Raw genomic sequence first — 27,168 nt, 5'->3', positions numbered from 1 at the left:
TAGAAACTTGTACGTTGTTTTGGCAAGTAGAGAACTGAGTCCTAATTCTTAATCCAAAGCTCTCTTTACACGAGTATAGGCAGCTGTATAGTGTCTAGTGGCTCAGATGGTAAAGAACCTGCCTGCCATGCAGGAAACCTGGGTTTGATCCCTAGGTCAGGAAGATCCCCTGGAGAAGGGAATGGCCACCCACTCCAGTATTCTTGCCTGGAGAATTCCATGGACAGAGAAGCCTGGTGGGCTATAGTCCAGCGGGTCACAAAGCATGTGACACAACTGAGCAACTAACACTTTCACTTTTACACTTATAGACTAGGAAGAAAAATCCTAAACCAAGATTAAAGAGCATTGTGTCAAAAAGCTGCTACCAAAATCATTGTGTAGTTATTGTGAATCAATTTCCACATTTTGTAATATTGATGCAATGGTAATATTAGTAATAACTTCCTTTATAAGTTTGTTGGGGAAATTAGGTATAATGCAAAGTGTGTAGGATAGTTTCTATCATACAGGAAGCATTCAATAAATGTTAATTATTACTTTATTCTGAAATATAATTTTCTAAAAAAACCTGTATTCACTGAAATGTGGAAAAATCATCAAAATGTGTTCAAATAATTCTCCTGTAGATATTTTGTGTTCTATTTTATGGCTGCATAGAGATACAATGCTAGGGCAGAAAATATATGTCTACATAGTTTCAAAAGAGGTAAGGAAATTCCTCTACCAAAATCTCCACCTCACTTTATGACACTCAATTTATTTTTCTAATATGATCTGGAATCAGATCAAGATGCTGAGACTGAGCAGTGAACAGTCAGGGAAGAAGGGTTATATTTAGGGCAGAGGTCAACAATAATTCAATTAAGGGAGATTAAAAGTGAGCCTTGAGAGGCAGTTTGTAAATAATCTGAGTCTGACAATCCCATCAGCTCAATTCAGTTCAGTTCCTCAGTTGTGTCTGACTCTTTGCAACTCCATGGACTGCAGCACACCAGGCTTCCCTGTCCATCACCAACTCCCGGAGCTTGCTCAGACTCACGTCCATAGAGTCGGTGATGCCATCTCCTCCTCTGTTGTCCCCTTCTCCTCATGCCTTCAGTCTTTCCCAGAATCAGGCTCTTTTCCAAGGAGTCAGTTCTTTGCATCAGGTGACCAAAGTATTGGAGTTTCAGCTTCAGCATCAGTCTTTCCAATGAATATTCAGGGCTGATTTCCTTTAGGATTGACTGGCTTGATCTCCTTACAGTCCAAGGGACTCTCAAGAGTCTTCTCTGACACCACAGTTCAAAAACATCAATTACTCGGCACTGAGCTTTCTTTATAGTCCAATTCTCACAACCATACATGACTACTGGAAAACCATACTGAGTCACAATAAGCAAGGAGACGGAAAAAGACCCATATTGGGAATATTCCTTGGCTATTGACAAAGTAGAGGCAAACCCTCTTTAGAGAAAAGTTATCCTAATTAAAGCATAAAGATATTCCACAGATGAGGTCCAACCAACACGTCCACAAATATCAACAAGCAACAAGGAAAACATGAGACCCAATATGTGACAGCTACAGAAATGGAAAATTATATTCTTATTTTTTTAAGCATCAAACATATTGGAATTGTCAGATTCAGAATGTCGGACAGCTCTATGTGCAAGTATTATGGAAATAAAGGATCCAAGGGAAAGCGTGCAATAAGAGATCATAAGAACAGATAGAATTATTGTACTTAGAATATTTAGTGACACTAAAATTAATTTTTGAGTTAAAAAATTTGATAGGTAGCCTAAATATCAATTTAGAAATAGTTGAACTATTTAGTGCAATAGAAGATATAGAGCAAAAGATATATCAGAAATTATAGAATGACAAACACTGTATGATCTCTGTTACATATGAAACCTAAAGAAATAAAAACTCATAGATATAGAAAACAAATTAGCAGTTGCCAGAGATAGATGGTTTGGGTGAAAGAAATGGATTAAGAGGTTCAAAAGGTTAAAAAGAAAAAAGAAAGACCTTACTAGATGGAATAGATGGAAAATAAGCTACTGGGGACACACAGCAAACATAATTACTCATATAAAAATAGTATTTCCACGAAAACAGGGAAAACATAGCATTATCTTCTACCTCTGTTATCATTCTAAGGTATAATAAAGTCTTACTAAATTAATAAAATCAGTATAAAAAAAGTAGCATAGAGATTGAAAGGAAAGACTCAGCTGTCACTATTTGTAGACAATATCATCATCTGGATAGAAAATGCAAGAAAGTCAAATGAAAAACTGTTAGAAATTACTAGACTTTTAAGAAAGATACAAAATCAATACACTAGGATTCTATTCATTATTGCCGCACATACAAAAATATTGGAATTCTCAGGCATAAATATTATCAGAAAGTAAGTACAATATGAATAAAATTGTAAAAGTTTGTTGAAGGACACAAAAAAAGGGTACAATATGTCACATATGAAGGAGTCTAGATGGGAGAGGAGTTTCAAGTAGAATGGATACATGTACATGTATGGCTGAGTTGCTCTGCTGCGAACCTGAAACTCTCACAACATTGTTAATTGGCTATACTCCAATATAAAAAAGGTTAAAAGAAAAAAAAAAAAGAAGTGGAAAGACATTCTAGCAGTTGAATGAGTTTTGTTACTGAATGGATGTCAATTCTGCCTCAAGCTAATCTATAAATTCAATTCAATATTGATCAAATTTTTCTTAAATTCTTTGGTTATTACTACATTCTTTGAATTCTTAATAGACTTATTTTAAAGTTCAAATGTATGGACTGTTTCTAGAAGGGCATATAAGAAGCTGGCAACATTACTTGCTTCTTGAGGAAGAACCAAATGATAGGCTAAAGGAGACACTTTTTTTTTTAATTGGAGGCTAATTACTTTACAATACTGTAGTGGTTTTTGCCATACATTGACATGAATCAGCCATGGGTGTACATGCGTCCCCCATCCTGATCCCCCCTCCCACCTCCCTCTCCATCCCATCCCTCAGGGTCTTCCCAGTGCACCAGCCCTGAGCACCCTGTCTCATGCATCGAACCTGGACTGGCAGCCTATTTCACATATGATAATGTACATGCTGCTGCTGCTAAGTCGCTTCAGTCCTGTCCGACTCTGTGCTACCCCATAGACAGCAGCCCACCAGGCTCCTCTGTCCCTGGAATTCTCCAGGCAAGAATACTGGAGTGGGTTGCCATTTCCTTCCCCAATGCATGCGTGCATGCTAAATCACTTCAGTTGTGTCCGACTCTGTGCGACCCTATGGACAGCAGCCCACCAGGCTCCTCTGTCCACAGGATTCTCTAGGCAAGAATACTGGAGGGAGTTGCCATTTCCTTCTCCATAATATACATGATTCAATGCTATTCTGTCAAATCCTCCCACCCTTGCCTTTTCCCACAGAGTCCAAAAGTCTGTTCTTTACATCTGTGTCTCTTTTGCTGTCTCGCATATAGGGTCATCATTACCATCTTTCTAAATTCCATATATATGAGTTAATATACTGTATTGGTGCTTTTCTTTATGACTTACTGTATAATAGGCTACAGTTTCATCCACCTCATTAGAACTGACTCAAATGCATTCTTTTTAATAGATGAGTAAGATTCCATTGTGTATATGTACCACAGCTTTCTTATCCATTCATCTGCCGATGGACATCTAGGTTGCTTCCATGTCCTGGCTATTGTAAACAGTGCTGCGATGAACATTGGGGTACACGTGTCTCTTTCAATTCTGGTTTCCTCGGTGTGTATGTCATTTACTAATTGTTTACCTCCTGTGTCTTGTGTATGATGCCAAATGTATTTTTTCCCTAGATAACAAACAAAATAAAATTAAAATATAGGTTTCATGTGGTGAATATCTATTTTAAAAAAATCGAGTTGTTTCAGGAAAAAAAGTGTAATGATATCAGTAGAAAAATATACAATAAATAAAGTCATAACAAAACGCTTTGTTATTGAGGCAAAAATAGTCGAATGCATCAATGGAGCAGAATAGAGAATTAAAAGTAGAGTCATGTATATATGGTGATTCACTTTATGTTAAAGGTGGAATTTTACATAAACCAATGAGTTAACTAATGGACTATTGAATGAATACTGAGCATCTCAATTTTCTCTCTGTAAAATCAAGGTTAGGATTCTTGGGAGGATTCATTGAAATAATGTTTGTTTAAAATAGAAATTACACAGAATGCATCACACAGTGGGGAAAATGGGAAACGTGCACAAATCTTAAGGAATATGAAGAGAATGGGATGTGTGTATTTGACCAAGTTTTCCTAAGCAAAGAAGAGAGAAAAAAAGAGGCAGTGGTTGGAAAGATAAAAATGCAAATATTCTAAATTGTTTAAAAATATCACACACACACATATATGTATGTATATAATAAACACTCATCCATGAAGATAAATTAAATCTTCAAATTAAAAGCACAAACACTATAAAATAACAACCAAGCAAGCTAAGTATTAAACTTTTAATCTGCAGATGATATAATTATTTACATAAAGCTCCACAAAAATCTATAAATTAATCAAATAGCAAAGATAATTTAGAAAGATGGCTAGATGTAAGATGGATATAAAAAACTCGGTTGCATTTCTAAATGCTAGCTACAATCTTTTAAAAATATATCCATTATACTAAATGTATATACTAAAATGTATAAAAGAATTCATCTAAGATAGGCTTCATGTATATCAAGAAATTATTATAATTATATTTAAATATATCAAAGAGACCTTAAAAATAGAATATTTACTTTAATAGACAGGTAGGATAAATTTTCCATTTTCCAAAATTTGATCTAAACATGCAATATAATTTCAGTAAAAATCCAAGTAGCATTCTATGTGAAATTTGACAAAATTATTTGAAAAACAAAGGGCAAAAGTATATACCAAATGTTCCTAAATTTAAAAAAAGTAAAATGTGGTTCTTTCTATCAAAAATAAAAACTTATAAAACTATAAAAATTAATATAGTTAATTTAGATGTAGGAATTCCCAAATAGTTCAAACACTGAGTCCAGGAACAGTAATTATGATACACGATAGAAATAACATTGAATATCATTAGGAAATTGAATAATTAGTCAATCCATAAAAACTAGATAATAGGTTACACAATTAAAAAAAATACACAAAGGACATGCAAAAAGCTTTATGCTGTGCGTAGTTGCTCAGTCATGTCCAACTCTTTGCAAGCCCATGGACTGTAGCCCACCAGGTGCCTCTGCCCATGGGGATTCTCCAGGCAAGAATACAGGAGTGGGTTGCCATGCCCTCCTCCAGGAGATCTTCCCAACCCAGGGACTGAACCTAGGTCTCCTGCATTGCAGATGGATTCTTTACTGTCTGAGACACCAGGGAAACCCATAAATACTGGAGTGGTTAGCTGATCACTTCTCCAGGGGATCTTCCCGACCCAGGAATCAAACCAGGGTCTCCTGCATTGCAGGAGAATTCTTTACCTGCTAAGCTATGGCTGACATATGAAAAGACATTCAACCTCATTATTGATATAAGAAATGTGAATCAGGGTCACAATAAAATACCATTTTACATTCATTATATTGACAAATACTTAGGAACTTGACAATGCTGATATGCATATGGAGCAACAAAAACAGGTACTCTTCTGGAGGCTGTGATTAGTACAGCCACTTTGGAAAATCAACTTATTTTCCATTTTGTCAATGTGAAGACAAGTATAAACAAGGTCCAGGAAATTCCTATCCTAAGGAAACTCCTGCATACCTTCACCATAAGAAGGACACAAGAATGTTACAAATGTCCAGTGGGGAAAACTCATCCATAGGAAAAAGAAACAAATTTTGTATAGTCATCATGAAGTACTATACAACATTGAAAAATGAACAAATCTCATCTATCTCATCTACAAATAGCTTAGATGGGTTTTAGAAATACCACACTGAGTTAAAAATACAAATCATAGGAGACTACATATAATGCTTAAAAAAAAGAAAAATTAATTATTTTACTGTTAGACATAATTATATATATGGAAAAATTATTTTTTAAAGCTGGAAACTGATAAACTTAAAATTAAAGATATGGTTACATCTGAGGAAGAGTCAGGGGGATAAGATGAAGAACCCATATACAGGTGAAAGTCATTGTTGAAGGAAATATATAATATGATTATAAGGAAAAGAAGCCCTCTCACTTAAGTAATCTACGTATTGGATTCCCATCCCTAAACACAGAAATCAAGCTTATGGTCAGTTCCCATTAGGCAAACTGGGAAACTCAGCCAAATGTCATAAAAATAAGAAATTATTCCTTAAAGTAGACATATCTGACTAGCCTCATGTTCTACCATATGACATAATGGTATAAAAATGCCAATCAATTCAAGGAGAAAAGACTTGCCTTCCCAGAAAACTACTTAAAATGACAGCATTTTCCTAATGTTTTAGGTGGCTTTTTAATGGAAGGCCACCTGGTTTCAAAGGGCAGTTAGCCCACTAAAAGTATGCTGGTTCAAGGCTGCCATTATAAAAGACTGCTTTAGAACATGCACATTGTGATGAAAGTCAAATACAAAAAAAATATGATGACTCACTGGTTGGCTAGAAACATCTGTCACTGAAATAATAGAATGCGGCAAGATGTTGTTCCTCCAAAGATAAAATAAAACTTTCTGTGGCCTTAAACAGGAATGTGTTCAGAATGCAATTGAGATGTCAGACTTTTATGAGCAAATCTGTTAAAGAAATCTATAAATCATTTCCCAGGTTCAAGATTAACATTTAAAAATTTTGATTGCAGAAAGAGAAAGGGAATAGGGGCATAAATATTTACTGGCTAGGGATCACAGGTTAATCTACCTTCTATGTATTTCTCTACCAGACATGCGGTCATAGCTATCCTTTTTTCTAAAAATATATATTTTAAATCACTTAGTGAAAATCCAGATTTTTATTGGGCAAATAAGCAGAATAAAGAAGTAGTATTAGTCTCAAAAACACACAAAATTCTGAACAAAATGTTACTTTTAACTGTATATGTATATATGTATATGTAATTTAAATGTTTTATAAATGATCAATTAGCTTGTTGATTTCCAGTGTGCTTAATGCTATTAAAAGATCATCCAGAACCTGTGGTAGATATCTCACAGAAAATACATCAATTTCCTTCCAGTTTTAAAAGTCAGCAGCATTTATTAACTTCATAGACAAAAACACAACCATGAACACAGTGACCACATTTTGAGAAGTTATTATGTTGGGTACTGTATGTATGCTGATCTTCTAAATCTATAAAACAACCTTTAGAGGTCATTGTTATTAAGCCACTTACAGCCCAAGCTCAGAAAGATAAACAATTTACATGAACAGGGTTTATGAGTATAAATATGTGCATTCAAACCAAGATTGGCCTTATTTCAAGATCTGTGTTATTCGTTCCAAAATCAGGTTGACTGTCAACTTTACACAATCTTACCCAATGTGCTAGCTCAATTCAGTCATGTTCTACTCTTTGCTACCTACCTCCAGGCTTCTCTGTCCATGGGACTTTCCAGACAAGAATACTGGAGTGCGTTGCCATGCCCTCCTCCAGGGGATCTTCCCGACTCAGGGATCAAACCCACATCTCTTATGTCTCTTGCATTGGCAGGTGGGTTCGTTACCACTAGTGCCACCTAGGAAGCCCTTTTCAACCAACACAAGCTCCTAAATTACTCATTTTTTGACTGCTCATCCTCTGTTCATTTCATGTATTCATTCCATAAATCATTACTGAGCACTTTCTCTCTATAAATCATCATGCCATGGACTGAGAATAGAAAACTGCAGATCATAGTGTCTTTAGGATTAGAGAGTGTTTTTGAGATCCTCACAGGAGACATCTGTGAATGTAATTGCTCAAGGAGGCCTGACTGTAGCTGCCAAAAAAAATCCCACAGGGAACTGATGGCAGGTACTCTCTGAGCAGTGGGGAAGCTGTGAACGGTAACAAACAACTGTTGCAGTAACAAATAAGCAATAGTCACCTGGTAAGTGGGGAAGCAGTGGGCTGCCACAGGGGCAGGGGCTCTGGGTGCAGCAGACTTGGGTTCGGCATAAGCCCTCTCAGAGGAGGTCGCCATTAACCCCACTATAGAGCTGCCAGACCTTACATACGACTGGGAAAATAGACTCTTGAGGGGTCCAAACAGAACCCTGTGTGCACCAAGACCCAGGAGAAAGTAGCAGTGACCCCACAAGAGACTGACCCAGACTTGCCTGTGAGTGTCCAGGAGTCTCCAGCAAAGGGGGGTCAGTGTGGCCTGCTGCTGGGTTGGGGGCATTGAGTGTAGCAGTACATGCATGGGATCTTTTGAAGAAGGTTGCCATTATCTTCATTACCTCCACCATAGTTTGGCCTCAGGTAAATAGCAGGGAAAACTCATCAGTGGCCACAGGACTGGAAAAGGTCAGTTTTCATTCCAATCCCTAAGAAAGGCAATGCCAAAGAATGTTCAAACTACCACACAATTGCACTCATCTCACATGCTAGTAAAGTGATGCTCAAAATTCTCCAAGCCAGGCTTCAATAATATGTAAACTGTGAATTTCCAGATGTTCAAGCTGGTTTTAGAAAAGGCAGAGGAACCAAAGATCAAATTGCCAACATCCATTGGATCATTGAAAAAGCAAGAGAGTTCCAGAAAAACATCTATTTCTGCTTTATTGACTATGCCAAAGCCTTTGACTGTGTGGATCACAACAAACTGTGGAAAATTCTGAAAGAGATGGGAATACCAGACCACCTGACCTGTCTCTTGAGAAGTTTGTATGTAGGTCAGAAAGCAACAGTTAGAACTGGACATGAAACAGACTGGTTCTAAATAGGAAAAGGAGTACATCAAGGCTGTATATTGTCACCCTACTCATTTAACATATATGCAGAGTATATCATGAGAAACGCTGGGCTGGATGAAGTACAAGCTGGGATCAAGATTGCTGGGAGAAGTATCAATAACCTCAGATAAGCAGATGACACCACCTTTATGGCAGAAAGTGAAGAAGAACTAAAGAGCCTCTTGATTAAAATGAAAGAGGAGAGTAAAAAAGTTGGCTTAAAGCTCAACATTCAGGAAACTAAGATCATGGCATCTGATCCCATTACTTCATGGCAAATAGATGGGGAAACAGTGGCAGACTTTATTTTTGGGGGCTCCAAAATCACTGCAGATGGTAACTGCAGCCATGAAATTAAAAGATGATTGCTCCTTGGAAGAAAACTTGTGACCAACTTAGAAGCATATTAAAGAGCAGAGACATTACTTTGCCAACAAAGGTTCGTCTAGTCAAAGCTATGGTTTTTCCAGTAGTCATGTACGGATTTGAGAGTTGTACTATAAAGAAAGCTGAGCACTGAAGAACTGATGCTTTTGAACTGTGGTGTTAGAGAAGTCTCTTGAGAGTCCCTTGGACTGCAAGGAGATCCAACCAGTCCATCCTAAAGGAGATCAGTCCTGAATATTCATTGTAAGGACTGATGTTGAAGCTGAAACTCCAATACTTTGGCCACCTGATGCAAAGAGCTAACTCATTGGAAAAGACCCTGATGCTGGGAAAGAGTGAAGGCAGGAGGAGAAGGGGATGACAGAGGATGAGGTGGTTGGATGGCATCACCAACTCAATGGACATGAGTTTGAGTAGACTTTGAGAGTTGGTGATGGACAGGGAGGTTTGGCGGGCTGCAGTCCATGGGGTCGCAAAGAGTCGGACATGACTGAATGACTGAACTGAACTGAAGAGGGGAAGGGGTGGGAGATTACTCTTGAGTCATAAGGATTGGGTTTGGAACCAGAGCTCTGCCATCCACTGGCTCTGCAAACTTGAACAATTAGCTGAACCTTTCGACGTTCTATCCTCAGCTGTAAAACGGTATAATATGTCTGACCCTTTGCTACCCCATGGACTGTAGCCCACCAGGCTACTCAGTCCATGGGATTCTCCAGGCAAGAGCATTGGAGTGGCTGCCATGCCCTCCTCCAGAGGATCTTCCCAATAAAGGGATCAGACACCCCTGTCTCATGTCTCCTTCATTGACAGGCAGGTTCCTTACAACTAGTGCCACTTGGGAAGCCTTGGTCGCTATCGGTTCACCTTTAAACTAAGATGTAAAGCCGAGACCTCCCTCTTTGCTCTTGCCAGGAATCTTCACAATTGGATTCTCACTGAATCACTCATAGAGCTTTAAAAATTCAGTTCAGTTCAGTTCAGTTTAGTTGCTCAGTCATGTCCAACTCTTTGCGACCCCACAAATTGCAGCACGCCAGGCCTCTCTGTCCATCACCAACTCCCGGAGCCTACCCAAACCCATGTCCATCGAGTCGGTGATGACATCCAACCATCTCATCCTCTGTCATCCCCGTCTCCTCCCAACCCCGATCCTACCCAGCATTAGGGTCTTTTCCAATGAGTCAACCCTTCGCATGAGGTGGCCAAAGTATTGGAGTTTCAGCTTCAACATCAGACCTTCCAATGAACACCCAGGATTGATCTCTTTTAGGATGGATTGATTGGATCTCCTTGCAGTCCAAGGGACTCTCAACTAGGTCCCTATTCCCAGAGATTCTGATATAATTGTCTGTGATGAAGCCTCAAAATGAGAATTTTTAAAGTTCTACCTATGGTCAGAGTTGAGACTATTGCTTTGTCCATCTCTAAGGAGCTTCATGGGGAGAAGGCAATGACAACCCACTCCAGTACTCTTGCCTGGAAAATCCCATGGATGGAAGAGCCTGGTAGGCTGCAGTCCATGGGGTCACTAGGAGCTGGACACGACTGAGTGACTTCACTTTCACTTTTCACTTTCATGCATTGGAGAAGGAAATGGCAACCCACTCCAGTATTCTTGCCTGGAGAATCCCAAGGACAGAGGAGCCTGGTGGGCTGCCGTCTATGGGATAGCACAGAGTCAGGACTGAAGTGACTTAGCAGCAGCAGCAGCAGCAGCAAGGAGTTTCATGATACACCTGATGCTGACTAATTAAAATTTCATGTGTATGTTATAGTATGAGAGAAAATTAGTTAACTGTAGGTTATAAGTGAGGAAATTAACAGAAGGTAGCATGAAAAGAGAGAAGGAAAAAAGGAATGCAATACTAAGAAATACAAAGGATAAAATAACAGGCTCAGCATGCTGTGTGTTTCAGAATAGAAAGAAAAAGATGTTAGGGCAGGCATCAATACGGTTATGACTTGTTGATTCTTGAAGGAATATTAAAAATCTGCAGTTTGAAGAAGCACATCAAGTTGGGAGAGGGAATATGCTCAAATGGACAAGATTTGACATCCAAAGATACATGCATATACCAAAGGGGTCAAGATTTGGATAATAGATGGAATTTTGAAAGTATAGAGTCAAACAGAGCAAACTAAATGAGAAAGAAAAAAATACATATTATATATTAATGCATATATATGGAATCTAGAAAAATTGTACAGATGAACCTATTTTAGGGCAGGAATAGACACAAAGACCTAGTGAATGGACTTGAGGACACAGTAGGGGAAGGAGAGGGTGGGACAAATTGGGAGAGTAGCATTGTGCATTGTGTATGCATGCGTGCTAAGTTGCTGCAGTCGTGTCTGACTCTGCAACTCTATGGACCGTAGCCTGCCAAGCTCCTCTGTCCATGGGATTCTCTGGGCAAGAATACTGGAGTGGGTTGTCATGCCTTCCTCCAGGGTATCTTCCTGACCCAGGGATTGAACCCGTGTCTCTTATGTCTTCTGCATTGGTAGGCAAGTTCTTTACCACTAGTGTTATCTGGGAATCCCCAACATATATTCATTACCAGATGTAAAACATAACCAGTGTGAAGCTGCTGTATAGCAAAGGAAGCTCTGCTTGGTGCTCTGTGATGACCTAGAGGGGTGGGATGAGGGGCTGGGAGGGAGGTTCAAGAGGGAGGGGACATATGTATACATTTTTCTGACTTGCTTCATTATACAGCAAAAAATAACAATATTTTAAAGCAATTTTATCTCAATTAAAAAAGAAAAAATAAATTTAAAATATGAAAATATATAGTCAACTTACAATATTGTTAGTTTCATGTGTACTTCATATAGATGGGCTATGTTTGTAATTTAGTTAAAAATTTAAAAAATACCATTAAATGCAGTAATAAAGATGGTAACATTCATGCCAGCCACTACATTAGGTATTTATATTTTCACATCTATTAAAAACCCAATAGTAACTTTATCATTATCCCCATTTGCAGTTGAGGGCACTGAGATTAAGCAACATTAAGTGGAGGTAACAGAGGTTGAACACGGCAGAGGTATAATTTGAACCTAGATATAGTTGGCTCCTGTAGAAAATGAGCCAAAGAATTAACTTTACTTTGAGTCAGTGAGTGAAGAATGTCCTTTGGGAGATCACTGGTTATATAAAACAAAGAGAAATTGGATTTCTTTTCAAGTCACCAGGACAGCACTTTATTAAGCTAGCGGAAAAGCAAATTCTGCTCTTTCCATGTATGCTAATCTCACGTATGAGTGCTTAAAAGCTCTTTCATGGAAGAGCACACATCAGGCGAATAATTTCAGGACAGAGAAAAGCTGAGATTGCATATCTTACTCTGCTTATTTACCAGAAAGTTACATACATTCTGGAAATACATGAGGGTTTTATTATGATTTTTTTTGCAATATTTGCAAGGAGGTGAGATGTAATAAAATCATTCCATTTTAATAGACCAAAAAAAGTTGAAAGTGTGAAAAAGTATTCTCAACAAAAAATACAAAAAATAATTCAATACATTACTGGGAGACTGGCCATTAGTTTTTATCAGTGCATGTGAGAATGATTTTATTTTGTTAATTATGTAGTTAATTACTTCTCAGAATTCACTACATTTGGCATTTTGTAGTTCTGAAAACTGGGTTGCATGCATAAATGTTTTGTATGTGCTTAGGTAAATTGTACATGTTGGCATTTCCTGGCAGTAGCAATTGCTAATTATACATGCATTTAGAAAGAACAAACAGGTCAACCACAAACAATGACAGGTATAGAAATTTGCCCTCAGTGGTCCAGCTGTTTATGAAATGTCCCTCATGACAAATATCTCTCTGCCTCATTTCCTCGGGCCTAGAATTAACTTGGTGTTCCTGCCCCTTCTTCATCCCCTGTCCCAGGTGGGCTGATTACCCGGCCGGGAAGGCACCATTCACACTTGAGTTGCGCCCCAAAGGTGTCATCTATTGGGTTGGCCAAAAAGTTCATTCGGGTTTTTTCCATTGCAGCTTATGGAACCCAACAAACTTTATGGTCACCCCAATATGTAAACTGTAATGTGGAAGGTCCTTCCTGTAAACATGCCACTTTGTGACCCTGACCTGGCCTCCTGCTTACCTTCTCAGCTTCTTCTGGCACCACACTGGCTCTTGCCATGTTCATCATAGCGGCTTCTTTTCAGGGTCCCCAAATGTGGCATGCTTGTTCTGCCCTAGAAACTCTGCACTTAAGCTCCCTCCCTCACTCATTCAACAAACATTTAAAACAGGTGGTTGCCAGAGAGTGGTGGGGGGAGAGGATAAGAGAAATAGATAAGGGAGAATAAAAGGTACAAACTTGCAGTTACAAAAGGAATGAGTTGAGAGGATGAAATGTACAGTGTGGGGATATAGTCAATAAAAACATAATATCTTTGAATAGCAACAGATTGGAACTAGACTGTAGGATATTTATAAAAATTGTTGAGAGTGAATCCTAAGATTTCTTATAATAATTTTTTTCTCTTTCTTTAATTTTGTATTGTGTTTACTGATGTCATGATCCATGTCTATGATAGCACAATTGTTGAAGCCCTGCTGGGGACTTATCTTCGACAGATGAATGGATCAAGGAGATGTGATATATATATATATATATTAGGTATATAGGTGTGTATATATATATATATATATATATATATACACACCTACACACAATGTGATATTACTCAGCTATAAAAAATAATGATGTAATGCCATTTGCAACAATGTGGATGGACCCAAAGTAAGTGAGAAAGAGAAAGACAGATACCATATGATATTACTTATATGTGGAATCTAAACAAATGATACAAATGACTTTACTTACAAAATGGAAATAGACTCATAGACATAGTAAACCAAAGCTGCTGCTAAGTCACTTCAGTCATGCCTGACTCTGTGCGACCCCATAGATGGCAGCCTACCAGGCTCCTCTGTCCCTGGGATTCTCCAGGCAAGAATACTGGAGTGGGTTGCCATTTCCTTCTCCAATGCATGAAAGTGAAAAGTGAAAGTGAAATCGCTCAGTCGTGTCCAACTCTTTGCTACTAAAAGCGATCATTGGTACAAGTAGTTTAGAAAATATAGCATTACCTCCTAAAGTTGAATATTCATATACTTAAGGCCCAATAATTTCACTCATAGGAATACCCCAGGAGAAATCCTTGCATAAGAACCCAAGGAATCAAAAAAGACATATCAATAACATTACTGTTCACAATGACAAAAACTTGGAGACAACCCAATTGTCCACCCAAAGAGAGTAAATGAGTAAACTACTCATACAATGAAGGGCTTCCAGATGGCACTACTGGTAAAGAATCTGCCTGCCAATGCAGGAGATACAAGGGATGTGGTTCCAATCCCTGGATCAGGAAGATCCTTTGGAGTAGGAAATTGTAACGCACTCCAGTATTCTTGCCTGGGAAGTTCCAAGGACAGATGAACCTGGTGTGCAACAATCGTGCAGTTGCAAAGAGTCAGACATTACTGAGTATACACACACACACACACATTCATAAAATGGAGTGTTATATAATAATCAAAATTTGCAAACTGCAAAAACATGCAACCATATTAAAGAATCTTAGAAAAATAAAAAGGAGTTATAAAAAGAAATCTGAAAGGATTAAAAGATTATATACCACATACCATTTTTATAAATTGTAAACAACTAAAATAAAACATACTTACATATTAAAAGTATATATAGATGTACTAAATCTAGACAAAAATGGCAACAAAGGAATGATGGATTTGGGACTCAACATGATGTTCATATCAGGTGGGTAGAGGAAGGAAGGACTAGAAGATTACATGTAGTTACATCAAGAACTTCACTATTATTTGAGTGGTCATCTTAAGGGTGCTTACAATACCATTAGAAGTAACTGACTGAATAAGTACAAGAGGACCATACATTGACCAAATGAAGACAGTGTGACATGACCATGGAGTTTATGATTATCCAGTTTGGTGCACCTCAGTTCCAAAGGAGAAGAAACAAGAAACATTAAGGTCTTTGTACGGACAGAGGGAACTAAGACTCAAAGAGATGGAGTAAGGCACTGCAAACTGAGGCCAATATAAGGTATTGAAGACAGTTCTTCCAGATTTTCTACAGTGCTATTACCAATAGTACAGTATTATTACCAATGGAAACCATGACAGACTTTATTTTCTTGGATTCCAAAATCACTGCAGACAGTGACAGCAGCCATGAAATTAAAAGACACTTGCTGCTTGGAAGAAAAGTTATGACCAACCTAGACAATGTATTAAAAAGCAGAGACATTACTTTGCCAACAAAGGTCTGGATGGTCAAAGCTTTGGTTTTTCCAGTAGTCATGTATGGATGTGAGAGTTAGAGCATAAAGAAGGCTGAGCACCAAAGAATTGATGCTTTTGAACTGTGGTGTTGGAGAAGGCTCTTGAGAGTCCCTTGGACTGCAAGGAGATCAGTCCAGTCCATCCTAAAGGAAATCAACCCTGACTATTCGTTGGAAGGACTGAGGCTGAAACTGAAGCTCCAATACTTTGGCCACCTGATGCGAACAGCCGACTCATTGGAAAAGACCCTGATGCTAGGAAAGATTGAAGGCAGAAGGAAAAGAGGGTGACAGAGGATGAAATGGTTGGATAGCATCACCGATCCAATGAATATGAACTTGAGCAAACTCTGGGAGATTGTGAGGGACAGGGACGATTGGCATGCTGCAGCTCATGGGGTCGTGAAGAGTCGGACATGACTTGGCGACTGAACAACAACAACAACTTAATACGTATCACTTTTTCCACTGGACAAACAAGAAAACTGAAATTCAAAGAATTTATTTTGGCTAAGAATCCAGCCCAGAATGTAGCCCAGAGATGATATGTCAAGGGCAGACAGGATAGCTATAACTGAGAAACCTTTAGTCAGCCAGAAAAGGGGTCTTATAAAGGGATTGCTGAAAGGGAATAAAAGACATAGCATTCATTAGAGTTCCAGCAAGAATAGAAGAGTTTTTCAGCTGTGATTGTTGCTCAACCTTAAGGAATGGAGTATTAAAATTGAATTTGGGGAAAGTTCAAGGAAATCAACATGGGATGCTGAGTTTCGCTGGCACTAGCAAGTGCCCTTGGGGAAGTGAAGGGAGAAAACCCTAACATGAGCAGGAACCTTGGGAGTTCAGGGCCACATGATTGATGTTGCAGTCAAAGAGAGACAGCCACTGCAGGCAAAAGATATCCTCTAATCTCTCCTTGCTCCTACACGCTCATCTCCTGCCAGCATCTTCTATTAGCTTAACAAAGTATGAAGCAGGGTCATGGGATCTGGATAAGTTGATACGCTGAGGTCTATCCCCTTGGGGCACTGACCAGGGCAGAAAAGGATGGAGAATAGATTTCAGCGGGAAGGGACAACAAGTGGAGAGTAAGCAGCACAGGGAACCTTTAAAAGTTGTCACAGGCTGATCATGGTTAGAGAGTCCTTATTAAAGAACTATTATACAAATGTGAAAGTGTTAGTCAGTCAGTTGTAGTCCAACTCTTTGCGACCCATGGACTGCAGCCCACTAGTGTCCTCTGTCCATGGAATTATACAAATACAGATTGCTTACCCACCGCTTACCTGGTTTGCTCAGGCTGGCCCACACCCTGCCCTCTAGGCTGGTCACCACTGCTGCAGGGATCTGAGGTGGGCACCCACCCAGGAAGGGATCCTGGGTGTGGCTCCCGCCTGAGAGCTTAAAGCTGATGCACTTTCCATGCCTCGAATCCTCCATGTAGCAGGTTCACTTAACTACATATCTGTGTCACATCCAATCTTGAGAAAGCTGTAGGGTCCCTTGAAAGGCTTCCTCTACACCCTGACAAGGGCTCAAGGGGTAGTGCTGGGTGAGGGCAGGGGTCCAGTGGGGACACTCTTACTGTGCTACAAGCCACTGCAAACATAGCAATAAAAATGTGTCATTAAAAAAAAAAAAAAAAAACGCCATTCGTCAATCAAACTTTTTTCTCTCTCTCCTTTTCTTCTCCCAGGCATACACATAAATATTATGGTCCATTACCTGAAAATATATAGTCACATATAAAGTAATATTTTCCCCTTTTACTTTTAATCATGGCCCTAAAGATCTAGAAAGCTTTTAAGGTCTCTACCTGTATCTTGTTATTAGTCAACCATAAGATGATGATTTAATAGTATGGAATTAAGAATGGTAATGCTAATACAGGGCTTCCCAGGTGGTACTGGTGGTAAAGGACCTGCCTGCCAATGCAGGAGATATAACAGACAGGGGTTTGATCCCTGGGTCAGGAAGATCCCCTGGAGGAAGGCATAGCAACTCACTCCAGGATTCTAGCTGGAGTATCCCATGGACAGAGGAGCCTGGCAGGCTACAGTCCTTAGGGTTGCAGAGAGTCAGATATAACTGAAGCAACTTAGCATGCATGCAGTGCTAGCATTTGACTTAATACTATTGATGTATTTTAATTTTGGCATTTATTTTATGCTTCATTTGGATAGAAAAATTGATATAGGATTAAAAAATAATTTGCAGCTCTAGAAAATAGCATAGGTTTTGTAATTAATTTTTAATAATAATAATTTACAGGAATATACTTCTTTTTTTCCCATTCACTGCATGCATCCCTACTCTGCTATAATTTTCTTCTTCATCTCTTGACAATATCTCAGGTAGATCTTATAGACTTCTGATCACTGTAAGTTATAGTAATCCCATTTTTGTGCTAATGTCAATGTTTGGATATTAAAGGTACATTTATCTAAGTCAAAACTTCCTTTGCACATCCAGCTCAAATCTTCCTCGAGCCCAACCCGGCATGAGGAACAGTTAGGATTAGGAGTACTTTGATCAAGGAGACAGCAACAATAGGCCCAGGGTACAGACAATAATACAATCAATGGAAACTAATCTCTTAAATATACAAGTAGCTCATGCAGCTCAATACCAGAAAAACAAACAACCCAATCAAGAACTGGGCAGAAGAGTTGAACAGACATTTCTCCAAAGAAGACCTACAGATGGCTAAAAGACACATGAAAAGATGCTCAACATCACTCATTATTAGAGAAATGCAAATCAAAACTACAATGAGGTATCATCTCACACCAATTAACATGGCCATCATCAAAAAGTCTACAAACAATAAATATTGGAGAGGATGTGGAGAAAAGGGAGCACTCTTACACTGCAAATTGCAAATTGATACAAGCCACTATAGAGAACAATATGGAGATTTCTGAAAAAACTAGGAATAAAAGTACCATATGACCAACAATCCCACTACTGGGCATATACTCCAAGGAGACCATAACTGAAAAAGACATAGCTAGAATATGGAAGCAACAAGGACAGATGAATGGATAAAGAAGTGTGGTACATATATACAGTGGAATATTACACAGCCATAAAAGGGAATGCAGTTCTAATGAGGTGGATGAACCTAGAGCCTATTATACAGAGTGAAGTAAGTCAGAAAGGGAAGAACAAATATCATATATTAATACATATACATGGAATCTAAAAAGATAGCACTGCTGAACCTACCTACCTATAGGGCAGCAGTGGAGATATAGACATAGAGAACAGACTTTTGGACACAGTGGGGGAGAGAGTAGGTGGGATGATTTGAGAGAGTAGCATGGAAACATATACATTACCATATGTAAAGTAGACAGCCAGTGGGAATTTGCTGTATGACACAGGGAACCCAAAACTGGAGCTCTGTGACAACCTATTGGGGTGGGATGGGGAGAGAGGTGGGTGGGAAGTTTAAGAGGGAGGGAGCATTTGTATACCTATTGGCTGATTCATGCTGATGTATGGCAGAAACCATCACAACATTGTAATTATCCTCCAATTAAAAACAAAATAAAATTTATTTAAAAATAATACAACTAATGAAAAATCATGTTTTTTTTTTAATTCACCATCAATTAGCAATTTTAAACAATGTCAGTAATGAAATATTTCTGTTCCCCCAAAAATCTTCCAACTTGTAAACAGTTGCCAGGGTTGCTGTCAAGTTTTAATAATACATATATAAGCTTCAAATGAGCACATGTGTCTTACTTTCCTTTAATAAATATAGCATTAATAAATGTAGTAGTCTACATGGAAGATAATTTAGGGAACTTCCAATTATGACGTTGACACCCAACACACACAGACTTAGGGACATACAGTCAAGAGTAAATTGGGAAAGTTTTGTTATTGCTCCAGCTTAATTAGGCCAGTTCATGTCTACAAACCCTACATATTCTTTGGTGTGAACAGGAGATTCAGAATAAATAGTGATAGCTGTATACAGGGTTTTCTTTTTCTAACTTACTTTTTCTTCCAATGTGAAGTTTTAGATGAAGCTATTCAGATACAAATTTTCCAATAGCTTGAATTAGACTTGAACAATGTACAGTGATACAATGGGTTTTAACATTGTCCCTTGTGAAGAATATTATTGACTATGCAACAATAACATGTAAGGAAATAGAATTTATATACAGAAAAAATCCAGAAAATGCCACAAGAAAGGCAATGTTTGAATGCTTAGATCACTTTCACTAAGAACTGGACACTTGCTCTAAATCAATGAATCAAGTAAAGTCATTTAGCCATGTGTTCTGATCTTTGCAGAAGAAAGAACAAGTGGAAGATTCTTTCAAATAATAGAAGTGTGTGATGAATTTTCTAGTGGAAATGTTTCCTATTTGACTACCTCTGGAATCAACTCTGATGAAATAAAGATCTAAATAGTGTCGCAATTTCTGGGATTTATTATGAAATGGAATTTTTATGAATTTCTGCCAAACATCCTCACGTGTAAGACTTTTGTTAGCTATTTTTAGATAGCTGCTATATGTGAAGGAAACATTTTGTGATTAAAATAAATAAAATGCATTCATCAATCAGATATGAACACATCTATCAGAGAACAGTTTTAATAAGTCACTGAAAATTTGGAGAAAACTGAAATTATAATATCATTCATTACTGTGGTAGACTAATATAGTTGCATAATTTTTTTCTTTTTAAAAAATATGTGAGTGAGTGAAAGTCACTCAGTCATGTCTGATTCTTTGCAACCCTATGGACTCTAGCCCATCAGGCTCCTCTGTCCTTGGAATTCTCCAGGCAAGAATACTGAGGTGGGTTGCCATTCCCTACTCAGATCTTCCCAACCCAGAGATCAAACCTGAGTCTCCCACATTGCAGGAAGTTTCTTTACCATCTGAGACAGGAGGGAAGCCTTTTAAAAAATATGGTAATGCAATTTAAAAGTATCAAACCATTACTTTTCCCTCTTTTGTAACTTAGCATTCTTTTTTTTAATTTCTTTTACCTTTTTAATTAGCATGACTATATGTAACTTTTATATGAAATTCAATTAAAGAAAATTTTCACTGTCTGCATTTATTTTCTTGCAGTATAGTTTTTCAAGATTATTTCTATCAAGAACAATCCTTTCATAAACTTATTGAGGTTAAAATATGACTGGTTTTCTCAAAGTATGCACCCAATAATGGGATTGCAGGGTCACATAGTAGTTTTAGGCCTTTTCGTCAAGGTAAAGAATCTGCCTGAAATGTAGGAGCCGCAGGAGACACTGGTTCAATCCCTGGGTCAGAAAGATGCCCTGGAGAAGGGCATGGCAACTCACTCCAGTATTCTCACCTGGAGAGTCCCATGGACAGAGGAGCCTGGTGAGCTAAAGTCCATGGGGTCCAACAAAGAGTTGGACACGACTGAAGCAACTTAGCATGCACAGGCATTATAGTTTTATTCCCAGTTTTTTAAGGAACCTCCACTAAGTTCTCCATAGTGGCTGTATGAATTTACATTCCCACTAACTGTGCTAGAGGGTTCCCTTTTCTCCACACCCTCTCCAGCATTTATTGTTTGTAGATTTTTTCATAATGGCTAGTCTGACCAGTGGGCCAAGATGCAGATGTAGAGAACTGATCTTTGGACACAGCCGGGGGGGGGGGGGGACGAATTGAGAGAGTACCATTAATATATATTTGTAAATATAATTTATGTAAATATAACAATATAAATATATATAAATATGTAAATATATATATATATAATTGTAAAATAGCTAGTGGGAGTTGCTGTATATAAAAGGGAGTTCGGCATGGTGGTCTGTGATGACCTAGAGGGGTATGATGGGTAGGAGGTAGAAGGAAGGCTCAAGAGGGAGAGGATATATGTAGAGATATAGCTGATTTGCACAGCTGTACAGCAGAAACTAACACAGCATTGTAAAGCAAGTATCCTCCATTCAAAAATTAAACCTAAAAAAAAATGATCTGGTCCAAGTGTCACTCTCATTTACATCACAGACAAGAATGTGCCTTTTCTTTCTTGAATTATTCCTCCTTGCTCTGTCTTTCTTTTTCCATCTTATTAGTTCTAGTACCTCCCAGGTGTGAGGAAGAAGATTAAAGAAAAGGGCCCAGACGCATTGCTTATTTGTTCGGCCACTGGAATTTGTGCTTAATGTCTGCTGTCCTCTGGGAAACATTTTATCTTGGTTTCCTTGAGATGTTCTTCCAGAGTTTTGCTCTGCACAATTTCACTATGTGGCTGAAATGACTTGTTACCATCATTTTATCACTCTCCCATCTAGACTTGTATTTGAAAGTATATTCCACAGCCTTCCAAGCTGGATTCTTGGAAGATCATCCTCTTTCGTAGGGAACCAGCTGTTTTTTTGTGTGTATCCACTAAGACCAGAGAAAAATTCATGAGTTCTTGGAATCTCAAATACCATGTAAATGGGCTGCCTGAATGTTGCCTGTTCTTCTTCTCAGGCTTACAGAATTCTCCAGAGTATCAGGAACTTGTCTTGATGTTCATATAAACCCTAAATCTAGCATGCGCCTATGAGGCTGTCCCCAAATTCCACATACAGTATTTTGCCCCGCAGCAGCCCCCAATGTGCACAGGTGATTTTCTGCCTCAAGTTTCTACTCAGTAGTACAATTGTTGCTGTTCAGTCACTAAGTTGTGTGCTACTCTTTGCAACCCCATGGACTGCAGCACTCCAGGCTTCCCTGTTCTTCACTCTCTCCTGGTGTTTTCTCAAATTCATGTTCATTAAGTCAGTGATGCTATCTAACTATCTCATCCACTGTAGCCCCCTTCTCCTCCTACCCTCAATTTTTTCCCAAAGGTTTTCCCAGTGAAAAATCTTTCTCACTTTTCCAGTGAGTCGACTCTTTGCAGCTGAAGTGATGCAGCTTCAGCATCAGTCCTTTAAATGACTATTTAGGGTTGATATCCTTTAGGATTGACTAACTTGATTCCTTTGTTTTCCAAGGGACTCTCAAGAATCTTCTCCAGTGCCACAGTTTTGAAAGCATCAATTCTTTGACTCTCAGCCTTCTTTATGGTCCAACTCTCACATCTGTACATGACTACTGGAAAAACCATAGCTTTGACTCTATGGACTTTTCTCAGCAAAGTGATGTCTTTGCTGTTTAATATGCTGTCTAGGTTTGTTATCGGAGAAGGCAATGGCACCCCACTCCAGTACTCTTGCCTGGAGAATCCCATGGACGGAGGGACCTGGTAGGCTACAGTCCATGGGGTCGCCAAGAGTTGGACCCGACTGAGCGACTTCACTTTCACTTTTCACTTTAATGCACTGGAGAAGGAAATGGCAACCCACTCCAGTATTCTTGCCTGGAGAATCCCAGGGACAGGGGAGCCTGGTGGGCTGCTGTCTATGGGGTCGCACAGAGTCGGACATGACTGAAGAGACTTAGCAGCAGCAGGTTTGTTATAGCTTTTCCTTCAAGGAGCAAGCATCTTTTCATTTTGTGGCTCTAGTCATAGTCCACAGTCATTTTGGAGCCCAAGAAAAGAAAATCTGCCACTGTTTCCACTGTTTCCCCACCTATCTGCCATGAAGTGATGGGACAAAATGGCATCATCTTAGTTTTCTGAATGTTGAGCTTTAAAGCCAATTTTTTCACTCTTTTCTTTCACTTTCATCAAGAGGCTCTTTAGTTCTTCTTCACTTTCTGCCATAAGGGTGGTGTCATCTGCATATCTGAGGTTATTGATATTTCTCCCGGCAATCTTGATTCCAGCTTGTGCTTCATCCAGCCCAGCGTTTCTCATGATGTACTCTGCATATAAATTAAACAAGCAGGGTGGCAATATACAGACTTGACGTACTCCTTTCCCTATTTGGAACCAGTCTATTGTCCCATGTCCAGTTCTAACTGTTGCTTCCTGATCTGCATACAGATTTCTCAAGACGCAGGTCAGGTGATCTGGCATTCCCATCTCTTGAAGAATTTCCCACAGTTTGTGGTGATCCACACAGTCAAAGGCTTTGGCATAGTCAATAAAGCAGAAATAGATATTTTTCTGGAACTCTCTTACTTTTTTGATAATCCAACAGGTGTTGGCAATTTGATCTCTGGTTCCTCTGCCTTTTCTAAAACCGGCTTGAACATCTGGAAGTTCACAGTTCACGTACTGTTGAAGCCTGGCTTGGAGAATTTTGAGCATTACTTTACTAGCCTGTGAGATGAGTATAATTGTGTGGTAGTTTGAGCATTCTTTGGCACACATCCATATATATATATTTGTGTGTGTGTGTGTGTGCGCGCGTATATATATATATATATATATATATATATATACATATTCATGCATTTGTGCATTTAAATATGTTTTTATATATTTATGTATATTTACTTATGTTTATATAAAGTTTTCCTATACTGATTTTAAATGTTAAAGCCATCAATTATGATTTAAGGAGCCTATTGTATTACTTGAAAACATAGGTGAACTATATCTCAGGTAGCTAACTGGAAGGAAAAGTTCTAGTTCTTCAAGTCCAAGTAACCAATTTCAAAGAGACCTTCCTTTCTATTGCTTCTATTTACAGACCACATCATGGTCTCTTCTTAAATGAAGAATATCACCTCTGCTATTTTTAGTCTCTTAATTCCCTTTTCAATTGCTCAGTCCACAGCTTGACACATCTTTGGAAATGATTCCTTGGTGAGTTTAGTGTATTTTATAAAGAAGCAAAAAAAGGCTTTTTATTTTCATACTTCACATGTGAATTTTCCACACCTAGCTCACTAGTAAATAACATCCATTTCATGTGTTGTGAATGCACGCAATAGTCAATGTTTTCCTCCTTTGCTTTTCATCAAGGAGTAGCACTGCATGTTTGCAAAAGCAGAAATATCTTATCTTCACACATAGGGAAGGACAGGCAACACTCATGCTGCTTACTTAAGAGACAAATGCTACTATTATAGAAATGCTATTTGTTCCTGATTGACTTTCTTATGTTTGCAGGGTGATTTTTCTTTTGTGAGTCACCTAAGAAGACTCTCACGTTACTTTCATTTGACATCTCAGTTGAAAGTGAAAGTAAAAGTCACTCAGTCGTGTCCAACTCTTTGTAACCCCATGGACAGTATAGTACATGGAATTCTCCAGGCAAGAATACTGGAGTGGGTAGCTGGTCCCTTCTCCAGGGGATATTCCTAGCCCTGGGGAAGGGGTTCTTCTCAACCCAGGGATCGAACTGAGGTCTCCCGCATGGCAGGCAGATTCTTTACCAGCTGAGCCACATAGACATCTCAGGTAAAAGACTGTAATTCCCATTTTCATGGAGGAATAATTTGCAGAACAGCTTCCTGATGATGGGTCAGCAGTTGCATTCTAAACCTCTTACCTACAGGTATATTTTCAGTTAGGTTTGGCAGAAATATCACCCCAATTACCAAGTCTCCCTATCTAAAATTGTCTGTGTCTCCAAACAGAAAAAGATAACATGAGAACATTCATCTTTTAAGCAATGGGTAACCAGAGTTATTCAGATGAAAGAGATGCTTTCTCTGATAGTGTATAAAGTAATGAGAAAGGGAGGGGAAAAAAGTCTGAAGAAACAAGAACGTGGGTGGACCCAGAAAAAATTGTTAAAGGGTTTTCCTCCCTGAAGGCATTTAGGATAAAAATGATGCCCCGCCCTTCCCCCAGAGGATCTTGTTTTACCATCTACCACAGTGGGCTTTGAAGCAGGGGGCCCAGTCAAGGGGCAACATGGAAGGGAAGTAGTGTTAGAGCAGAAATGCCTCAGCCTGGCTGTACTGAGTCAACTGCGCCCCCACATCTGGCTCCACAGGGTCCCCAGAAACCTACATTCAAGGACTGAGTTGAAGTCCAAGAGAGGATAGTGGGAAAACTCAAAGATTAAAAGCTGTGTCCAGTATTTTATACTTTGATTTGAGAGGTAGTTAGATGTTTATGTATACACTTGCCAAAATACACTGAATTTTATCCTTTAAAAGAGTATTATATTACCTATGTGTTAGATCTCAAAAAAGGTAATTTTAAAAGTTAAAAAAAACTATGATTAATAGCTATAGAAATGACAGTCTATGAAATATGTTTGTTCTACAATGTTATTTTATGAATTTTTAGTAAGATATTTTACCTTTAGAATAAAAAAGGAGCTGCTTAAAATAATTATGTCTGAAAAAAGTAAGACTTTTTTGTGGAATCTAGAGTAATATAATTATCTCTTCTGGTAATTAAAAGGATTAATGTTGAGAATTTTTTTAAACAAAAACTAAAACTTGGTTCCAGTTCTGATATCACCTAATGGTTAATTTCTTTTTCTTTCCTCATCCATAAACATGTGAATTATATCTGTTTTACTAAGATCACTAGGTGGTCATGAGTATCACAAGATAGAATATGTATGAGATAACTTTATAAAGTCACTCAAAATGGTTTAATTTTAAATTTATAACCCATTTAATGATTAATTAGGTTATAAACCCTTGCACTGTATCTTTTTCACAATGTAGCTTTCAGTAATTATAATAACACAGCGAGTATGGACTAGATGCTGAATAGATATTTGTGGACTGTGTAAATAAAAGAAATTTATCCCCTTGTGTTATGATCACAGAATACAGTTTGAAGGAACCCCTTAGTTATATCTGTCTGTTAAAAATGTATAAAACTGTTTATTAAAGTTTGCATATTAATGAAAAATTGTTTCCATAAATGAGTGGGAACATTTCTTCTGACTTCTTTCTATATAAACTAAAAAGCATCCCTATTACCAAGAAATGCTGGGAAAGATTGAAGGCAAAAGGAGAAGGGGACAGCAGAGGATGAGATAGTCAGAAAGCATCACCAACTCAATGGACGTGAATCTGAGCAAACTCTGGGAAATACTGAGGGACAGGGAAGCCTGGCCTACTGAAGTCCATTGGGTCACAAACAGTCGAACATGACTTAGCGACTGAACAACAAAAATTACCAAGAAAAGATGGAGCAGTAGTGCCTAGGCTTAGCTGCTGTGATATGAGCAAAGCTTTCAATGTGGAGCATAAATGTTTGTGTCTGGTCTTCCAACAATGACATGCAGGGTGTGAAGTTTTATCATTGTTGACTCAACAAGCAATTCTGTGGGACCATCTGTGCTGAAAACTATTTTGTATTGGTCAGCAGGTTGTGTTTCTGAGACATCCCATTCATGTCATCACAGATATTAGGAATATCTCAGGCAGCTCTTGGAAATATCTGAAACTGCATTCAAGGTGAAGGTGGGTCATTCAGGCAGGATCCACCTGCCTCATGGAAATCAGCCTCCTGTGTCTTCTTGTTCTTTGGCTATAGAAGACAGCTGATACCCCGGTGAGTATTGCTTTGCTGGAAAAAAAAAATCTATACCTGGAATTTTACAGGTTGGTCTTTGAAACAAAACTGGCTTGTGAATTAGGGGATGAAAGTAGTTTACAAATATGCTAGAGCAGACATTGGCCTTCAAGGTTCCAATCA

This window comes from Giraffa tippelskirchi, chromosome 3 (assembly GCF_054371585.1).
Source record: "Giraffa tippelskirchi isolate mGirTip1 chromosome 3, T2T-mGirTip1v1.2.pri, whole genome shotgun sequence".
In the NCBI taxonomy this organism is placed as follows: Eukaryota; Metazoa; Chordata; class Mammalia; order Artiodactyla; family Giraffidae; genus Giraffa; species Giraffa tippelskirchi.
The sequence above is the reverse complement of the archived record's forward strand: the minus strand, read 5'-3'. Positions refer to the sequence as shown.